Source organism: Eriocheir sinensis, chromosome 36, assembly GCF_024679095.1.
Source record: "Eriocheir sinensis breed Jianghai 21 chromosome 36, ASM2467909v1, whole genome shotgun sequence".
Taxonomy (NCBI): Eukaryota; Metazoa; Arthropoda; class Malacostraca; order Decapoda; family Varunidae; genus Eriocheir; species Eriocheir sinensis.
In genome coordinates, this window is record NC_066544.1 from 13,057,281 (window position 1) to 13,064,780 (window position 7,500).

The following is a 7,500-nucleotide window of genomic DNA, read 5'->3' on the forward strand; positions in this document are numbered from 1 at the left end:
TGTGTGTGTGTGTGTGTGTGTGTGTGTGTTTCTGGCCTCTGATATATGTACTCTCCACCCGCCCTTACACACACACACACACACACACACACACACACACACACACACACACACATTTCTGGCGTTGCTCTTCGTTTTTACATGCGAAAGAGAGTGAAAGAGAGAGAAAAAATAGAAGATGAAAAATGTTAGAAAAAGAAGGAGGAGAAGGTGAAGAGATGATGAAAGAGATAGAAAAATAACACTGAATAGAAGACTCAAGGCTGCCAGTAAGGAGATAAGACGAAGGAGGAGGAAGGAAGAAGGAAAGAAAGAAAGAAGGAAAAGAAAGAATGAAGGAAAGATGGAACGAGAGAAAGAGAATGAAGGAAAGAAAGAAAGATGGAACGAGAGAGAGAAAGAATGAAACGATGAAAGAGAGAATGAAGGAAAGAAAGAAAGAAGGAAAAGAAAGAAAGAAGGAAAAAAAAGAAAAAAAGGTAAGATGGAACGAGAGAGAGAGAGAGAGAGAGAGAGAGAGAGAGAGAGAGAGAGAGAGAGAGAGAGAGAGAGAGAGAGAGAGAGAGAGAGAGAGAGAGAGAGAGAGAGAGAGAGAGAGAGAAACACTGAAACGAAGAAAAAGAGAATGAAGGAAAGAAAGAAAGAAGAAAATATAGAAAGAAAAAACAAGAATAAAAGAAAGAAATAGAAAAAAACAAGAAAGACAATGAAAGAAAGAAAGAGAGAAGAAAATAGAAGGAACAGAAGGAAGGAATGATCTAAGAACCAAATGAAAGAATTAAAGGAAGGAGGGAGGGAGGGAAGGAGAGAAGGGAGAGGAGGGAGAGAAGGAAGAGATGAAGGTAAGGAGGAGGAGGAGAGATGGAGGTAGGGAGGGAGGAGCGAGGGAGGAAGAGGGAGCATTGAAGGAGGAAGAGGTAGGGAGGGAGGGAGAGGGAGCAGTGAAGGAGGGAGAGGTAGGGAGGGAGGGAGGGAGAGATGGAGGTAAAATTCTCTCCATTTCCAGTGTGTGTCTTTTTAGTGATAATGAAGGAAGCGAGGAAGTTCTTCTCTGATCTCCTCCTCCTCCTCCTCCTCCTCCTCCTCCTCCTCGTCCTCCCTCTCCCTCCCACTTCGTCCTCCACCACCATCACCACCACCACCACATCCTCTCCCTCCTCCTCCTCCTCCTCTTCGTCTTCCACATCTTCTTATTAATGTGTTTGTGGCCGGTGAAAGTGTTGCTCTATGTGTGTGTGTGTGTGTGTGTGTGTGTGTGTGAGAGAGAGAGAGAGAGAGAGAGAGAGCGTGTACTTAAGAAACAGATACAAAACAAACATAAACAAAAACAGGGAAGTAAAGACAGACAGACATAACTAATAATGATAATAAAAATAGAAAGATTCGAGCAATATCTTTATTATCTTATTCATATTTATACCTTATTATCTACTATGCTTTATTTCCTCCCTCCTGAAGAGAAAAGAAGAAAGAAAGAAAAACACAATTAAACACAGAATAAGACATAAATTAAAACACGAACACAGAAACAAAATAAAAAAAACGAAGACAAAAAAATCACACAAACAAGACTAACACACACACAGACACACACACAACACACACGGACAGGTATATAAAACAAACAAACTAACAAACAAACCCTGCAACACGACACAAAAACAAAACAAAGAAGGACGAAAATAAAGAAAAAGAAAAACAAATCAACGCTAAAAACAACAAACAGACAACTCAAAACAAGGACACAACACAACACAACACTCACTCGGACAGGTAAAAAAAACGCAAATTGCCACTCAGGTGAACACTTGGAACAACCTCAGATTTTTTTCCCCTTTACTTGTTTTCTGCGTCAAGTACCACCAGGCAGCCTATCCCTCTGCTAAGCCCCTTGTTAGTAATGCTGGAAGGGGGGGAGGAGGAGGTAGAGGGAAGAGAGATAACAAGGTAAGGAAGAGAGGTAGAGAGAGAGTGAGGAAGGAAGAGTAAGAGGGAAGGGAGTTAGAGACGATTTGAGAGATGGAAGGTAGGAAGAGAAGGAAGAGAGGTGGAGGAGGAGGAGGAGGAGACGGGAGATAACAAGGTAGGAAGAGAGGTAGAGAGAAGGAGGAAGGGAGAGGAAGAGGGAAGGGAGAAAGATACGATTTGAGAGATGGAAGGTAGGAAGGGAAGGAAGAGAGGTGGAGGAGGAGGAGGAGGAGACGGGAGATAACAAAGTAGGAAGAGAGGTAGAGAGAAGGAGGAAGGGAGAGTTAGAGACGATTTGAGAGATGGAAATAGGAGGGTAAGGAAGAGAGGTAGAAGAAGAAAGGAAAGGAAGAAGAGGAAAGGGAGTAGAGAAAACGGGATGAGAGATAGAAAGGTAGGAAGGGAAGGGAGGGAGGGAGAAGAAAGAAAGGAGGAAGGGTAAGAGGAAAGGGAAGGAAGGGAAGATGGTTATGAAAGGAAACATGGAAATGCAGGCAACAGAAAACCGTTATTTCTAGTTCTTGAGTTGGTTTGGAGTTCAAAGAATTTGGAGTAATCGACGTTATTGAACTTTTTCACGTACTTGAAGACTTGAATCATATCCCCTCGTAGGCGTCTTTTCTCCAATGTAAAGAGATTGAGTCGCTTGAGTCGGTCCTCGTACGGTTGAGCCCTTAAGGTTGGAATCATCTTCGTGGCGCGTCGTTGAATCCTTTCCAGTAATTCAAGTAAATGCAAGATGGCGCCACTATAAACACTCGCCTGCGCCACAACGGGCTGGGCCGACCATCAGGACCCACCAGTAAGGAGGCCTAACGGCGCAATAGGCTGCGATGTAAAAAAAAAAAAATCAATGTCCTTTCTGTAATTAGGAGAACAGAACTGCACTGCATACTCGAGGTGCGGTCTTACCATGGAATTATACACGGATAGCATCACGTCTGGCGTTTTACACTCGAAGTTCCTCGCTATGAACCCGAGCATAGTGTTGGCCTTGTTGTATGCTTTTTTACAGTGATTCGCGTGTTTCAGGTCACTGCTGATAGTGACCCCAAGATCCTTTTACTCCTGCATAATAGGTAAAGGAAAGAGGAAGAGGGAGGGAGTGAGGAAGGGAGAGTAAAAGGGAAGGAAGCAAGAGATGACAGAGGCAGGTAGAGAGGGGAGGGAGATAGGGAAAAAGGAACACAGGCAGAGGATTTTCATTTTATTTTTTCCTCATTTTGTAAACGGTATTTTTTTTTTATTCTTATTTTTTTACTTTACCGACAGTCCTTTTTTTCTTCAGCTAACAAAAAAACGGACTGTATTTTTCCCCATATTTTTTTTTTCTTCTTTCAATTTGACGGAAAAAGACGAATCGATCTTTTCTTCTCTTTTTTACACTTTTTTTTGCACTTTTTCCTTGATTTCTCTTTTTACATATTTCGTTCTTTTTCTCTTTTCTATCTTTTACTATTTTTCCTCGCAGTTTTCATCTTTTTCTTCACCTTTTCTTCATTTTCTTCAACCCTATTTTTTTCCTTTTCCTCTTCCTGGTTTCCTGCTTCCTCCTTTCTTTCCCGTCTCTCTTTTTTCTCTTTTCTTTTTTCTTTTTCTCAAGTCTCGGAAAGTTGACCGCATAAGGATGTCGCTCTCCTGCCTTTTTTCTCCTTTTTCTTTTATATACTTTTTTTTCTCTCTTCCTTCTTCCTTCCTTCTGTAGTAGAGTTTGATGACTTGGACAGGTGACGGAGGAGGAGGAGGAGGAGGAGGAGGAGGAGGTGGTGGTGGTGGAGGTGGAGGAGGAAGATGAAAAGGAGGAAGAGTATTAGAAGAAAGGGGAAGAGAAGGAGGAGAAGAAGGAAGAAGAAAAGGAAGAAGAAGAAGAAGACGAAGAAGAAGAAGAAGACGAGGAAGAGCTAGAGAATGAAGAAGAAAAAGAAGAAAAGAAAAAAGAAGTACAAGAAGAAAAAAAGCAAAATATAAGAAGAGGAAGAGGAGAAGGAGGAACACGAAGAAGAAGAAGAAGAAGAAGAAGAAGAGGAGGAGGAGGAGGAAGAGACTGTGTATGGAAGGAATAATTAATTTACTGGGAACGAAGGGAAAACAGGGAACAAGAAGAAGAAGATCGAAGAAGAAGAAGAAGAAGAAGAAGAAGAAGAGAAGGAGAAGGAGGAGGAGAATGCATATGGGTGAAGACACATTAATTTGCAGGACGAGAAGGGAAAACAAGGAGAATAAAGAGGAGGAGGAGGAAGAGGAGGAGGAGGAGGAGAGAAGATAACAAGAGAGGCAGTTCAAAGGAAGACATTGGCAGGGGAAAATTTGAGAGGAAGCACTCGTTTCCCGCCTGAATGAAGACAGGAGTGAGAACATTGTGAAACGAGGGGAATGAAGAAGGAAAGAAGGGAAGGAAGGAAGGAAGGGGTGCAAGAGTGAGGGATAGAAGGAAGGAAGGAAGGGAAGCAGAGTGAAGGTTAGCTTAGGAAGAGAAGAGAAAGGAGAATTAAGAAGAGAGAGGGAGAGAGAGAGAGAGAGAGAGAGAGAGAGAGAGAGAGAGAGAGAGAGAGAGAGAGAGAGAGAGAGAGAGAGAGAGAGAGAGAGAACGAGGAGAAGGAAGGAAGAAAGAGAAATAAGAGAAGAAGGAAGGGATGGCTGTAGAAGGGAAAAAGAGGAAATAGAGGGGATCAGAGAGCGATTGTGAAACGAAGGGAAGGAAGGAAGGAAGGAATAGAAGAAGGGAGGAAAGAAGTGAAGAAGAAAACCATTGTTAAGCGAGATGAAAAGAAGGAAGGAAAAAAGGAAAGGAATGAAGGAATGGCGAAAAAGATAGAAGAGGAAAAGAAATGAGAGGAGGGAAGGAAGAAAATGAAGATAGGATGGAAGAAGGAAAAGAGGAAAGAAAAGAAAAAAGAGAGAAAAAGAAAAATATCGAAAGGAAGGAAGGAAGGAAGGAAGAGAAGAAAAGGGAGTTAACAAGGAAAATACATGGGAGTTAGAAAGAAGAAGAGGGTGAAAGGGAAGATTGGCTGTGTAGTATATGCATGTATGTGTATGTATGTATGTATGTATGTGCCTACCTGTATGTATGTATGTATGTATGTATGTCCCTGTGTGTGTGTGTGTGTGTACGTTTGTGTGTGTTTTGTCGCCCTGTCGCACTCGCTTATTCTTAATTAATGAAGTTCTCTCTTTCCCTGTCTCTCCCCCAGGTAAGTGAGTTACGCCCGGCCTCACCTGTGCTATCTACCTGCCCGCCCACCTGTTTGACGCGCACTCACCTGCCCGTACTCAGGTATATATAGAGATAGCGCTTTTGAGAACACACACACACACACACACACACACACACACACACACACACACACACACACACATATATACATACATACTTACATACATACATACATACATGTAGACAGACAGACAGACACACACACACATCTCTTATCTCCCCTCTCCATTACCGTTTCCTCCTCCTCCGTGTGTGTGTGTGTGTGTGTGTGTGTGAGAGAGAGAGAGAGAGAGAGAGAGAGAGAGAGAGAGAGAGATATGAAGAACAGACAGAATGGGAGAGAATAAAAGCAGAGAGAGAGAGAGAGAGAGAGAGAGAGAGAGAGAGAGAGAGAGAGAGAGAGAGAGAGAGAGAGAGAGAGAGCAAACTTTGGTCTCTGGTTAATAGATGGATTGACATTAATCACGAGGAAAATTCAGAAATACGTCGACGCACACACACACACACACACACACACACACACACACACACACACACACACACACACACACACACACACACACACACACACACACACACACACACACACACCTTTACCTCTAGTGTGTGTGTCTACATTTAATAAACACTTACACACTTACACATACACACATATACACACACACACACACACGTACACATAAATTATAATAGCATTTCCTTGTATGTTAAGAGGGGAAGGAAACGAAGCATAAACTGATCATAACTGCTTCATCCAATCACCCAAAGAGGAGGAGAAGGAAGAGGAGGAGGAGGAGGAGGAGAAGGAGGAGGAGGAGGAGGAAGAGGAGGAGAACTAGGAGGAAGGGTGTTCAGAGGATATGTAATTCTAGTAAAACAAAAGGAAAAAAAGAGTAAGAGAAATGGGTATGAAGGAATAAGGAGAGGTGAAGGAAGGAAGGGGTGTGGGAATGGTGCAGAAAGGAAGGAAGAAGGGAAATGGAGAAAGAAAGAAAGGAGAAATGAAAATGGATGAATGAAAAAAAATAGATAGAGAGATAAGGAGTAAAAAAAGAAAGGGAAGAGAAGGGAGGGAAAGAAGAGGGAGAGGAGAGGATGGAAGAAGCGAAGCAAGAAATAGAGAGAATGAAAAGGAATACAAAAAAAGAAAGGGAAGAAAAGAGAGGAAAAGGAGAGAGAGAGAGAGAGAGAGAGAGAGAGAGAGAGAGAGAGAGAGAGAGAGAGAGAGAGAGAGAGAGAGAGAGAGAGGAGAAGGAAAGTCATTTTGAAATAATAAGTAACATACATACACACACACACACACACACACACACACACACACACACACACACACACACACACACACACACACACATACATACACACATACATACATACATACACACTTACATAAATAGATACATATAGATAGACAGTGTTGGATATCAGAGGAGGGGAGGGGGGGTATTAGCGGGGGTTCGAAGTGGGGTCCAGACAGAGAGACAACCACCCCTCATCCACCTTAACGACCCCACATTTGCGCGGCGTTTCCAAGCATCGCATTTGTCCCGGCTAATTAATCCCCCCCCCCCCCATCGCCCCCCTGCCCCCCCTGCCCCCCCCTCCCCGCGCCCCCCCAACCCCCTCAAACGACGGCCTATGACAGGAACACATGCGCCCCCCTCCCCCCCTTCCCTCTTCCTCCTCTTCCCCTCTACCCTCCTCCTCCTCCTCCTCCTCCTCCTCTTCTCTTTGTCTTCCTTCTCCCTCCTCTTCGTTTTATTCCCCTCTCCCTCTTCCCCCACTTCCCTCTCCTCCTCCTCCTCCTCTTCTCCTCTCTCTCTCTCCCCCCTCCTCTTCGTTATTTGCCACTCCCCCTCTTCTCTCCATCCCCTTCCCTCCCTCTCCCTCCCTCCCTTAACTCCTTCTCCCTCAAAAATGCTCTTTCCTCCCTTCCTCCCCACTTCCTCTCTCCTCTCTTCCATCTCTCCCCCTCTCTTTCTCTTCGTTCATTTCTCCTCCTCCTCCTCCTCCTCCTCCTCTCCTCAACCAGTTCACTGTGGATCAGCTGGCTACTATAACCCTTGCAGTCAGTCCTCCTCCTCCTCCTCCTCCTCCTCCTCCTCCTCCTCCTCCTCCTCCTCCTCCTCCTCCTCCTTTTACTGTCCCTCCCGCCGACGCCTCTCCATGATCCATCTTTTTAAGTCCTGTTCTTGTCCTTTATTGGTGCTTCGGGGTGGCGGCTGCAGAGGAGGAGGAGGAGGAGGGGGAAGGATTGTGGTTTGGTGAAGGACACGTAGGAATTGTAGGGCAGGGAGGAAAGGTAAGGACTGAGA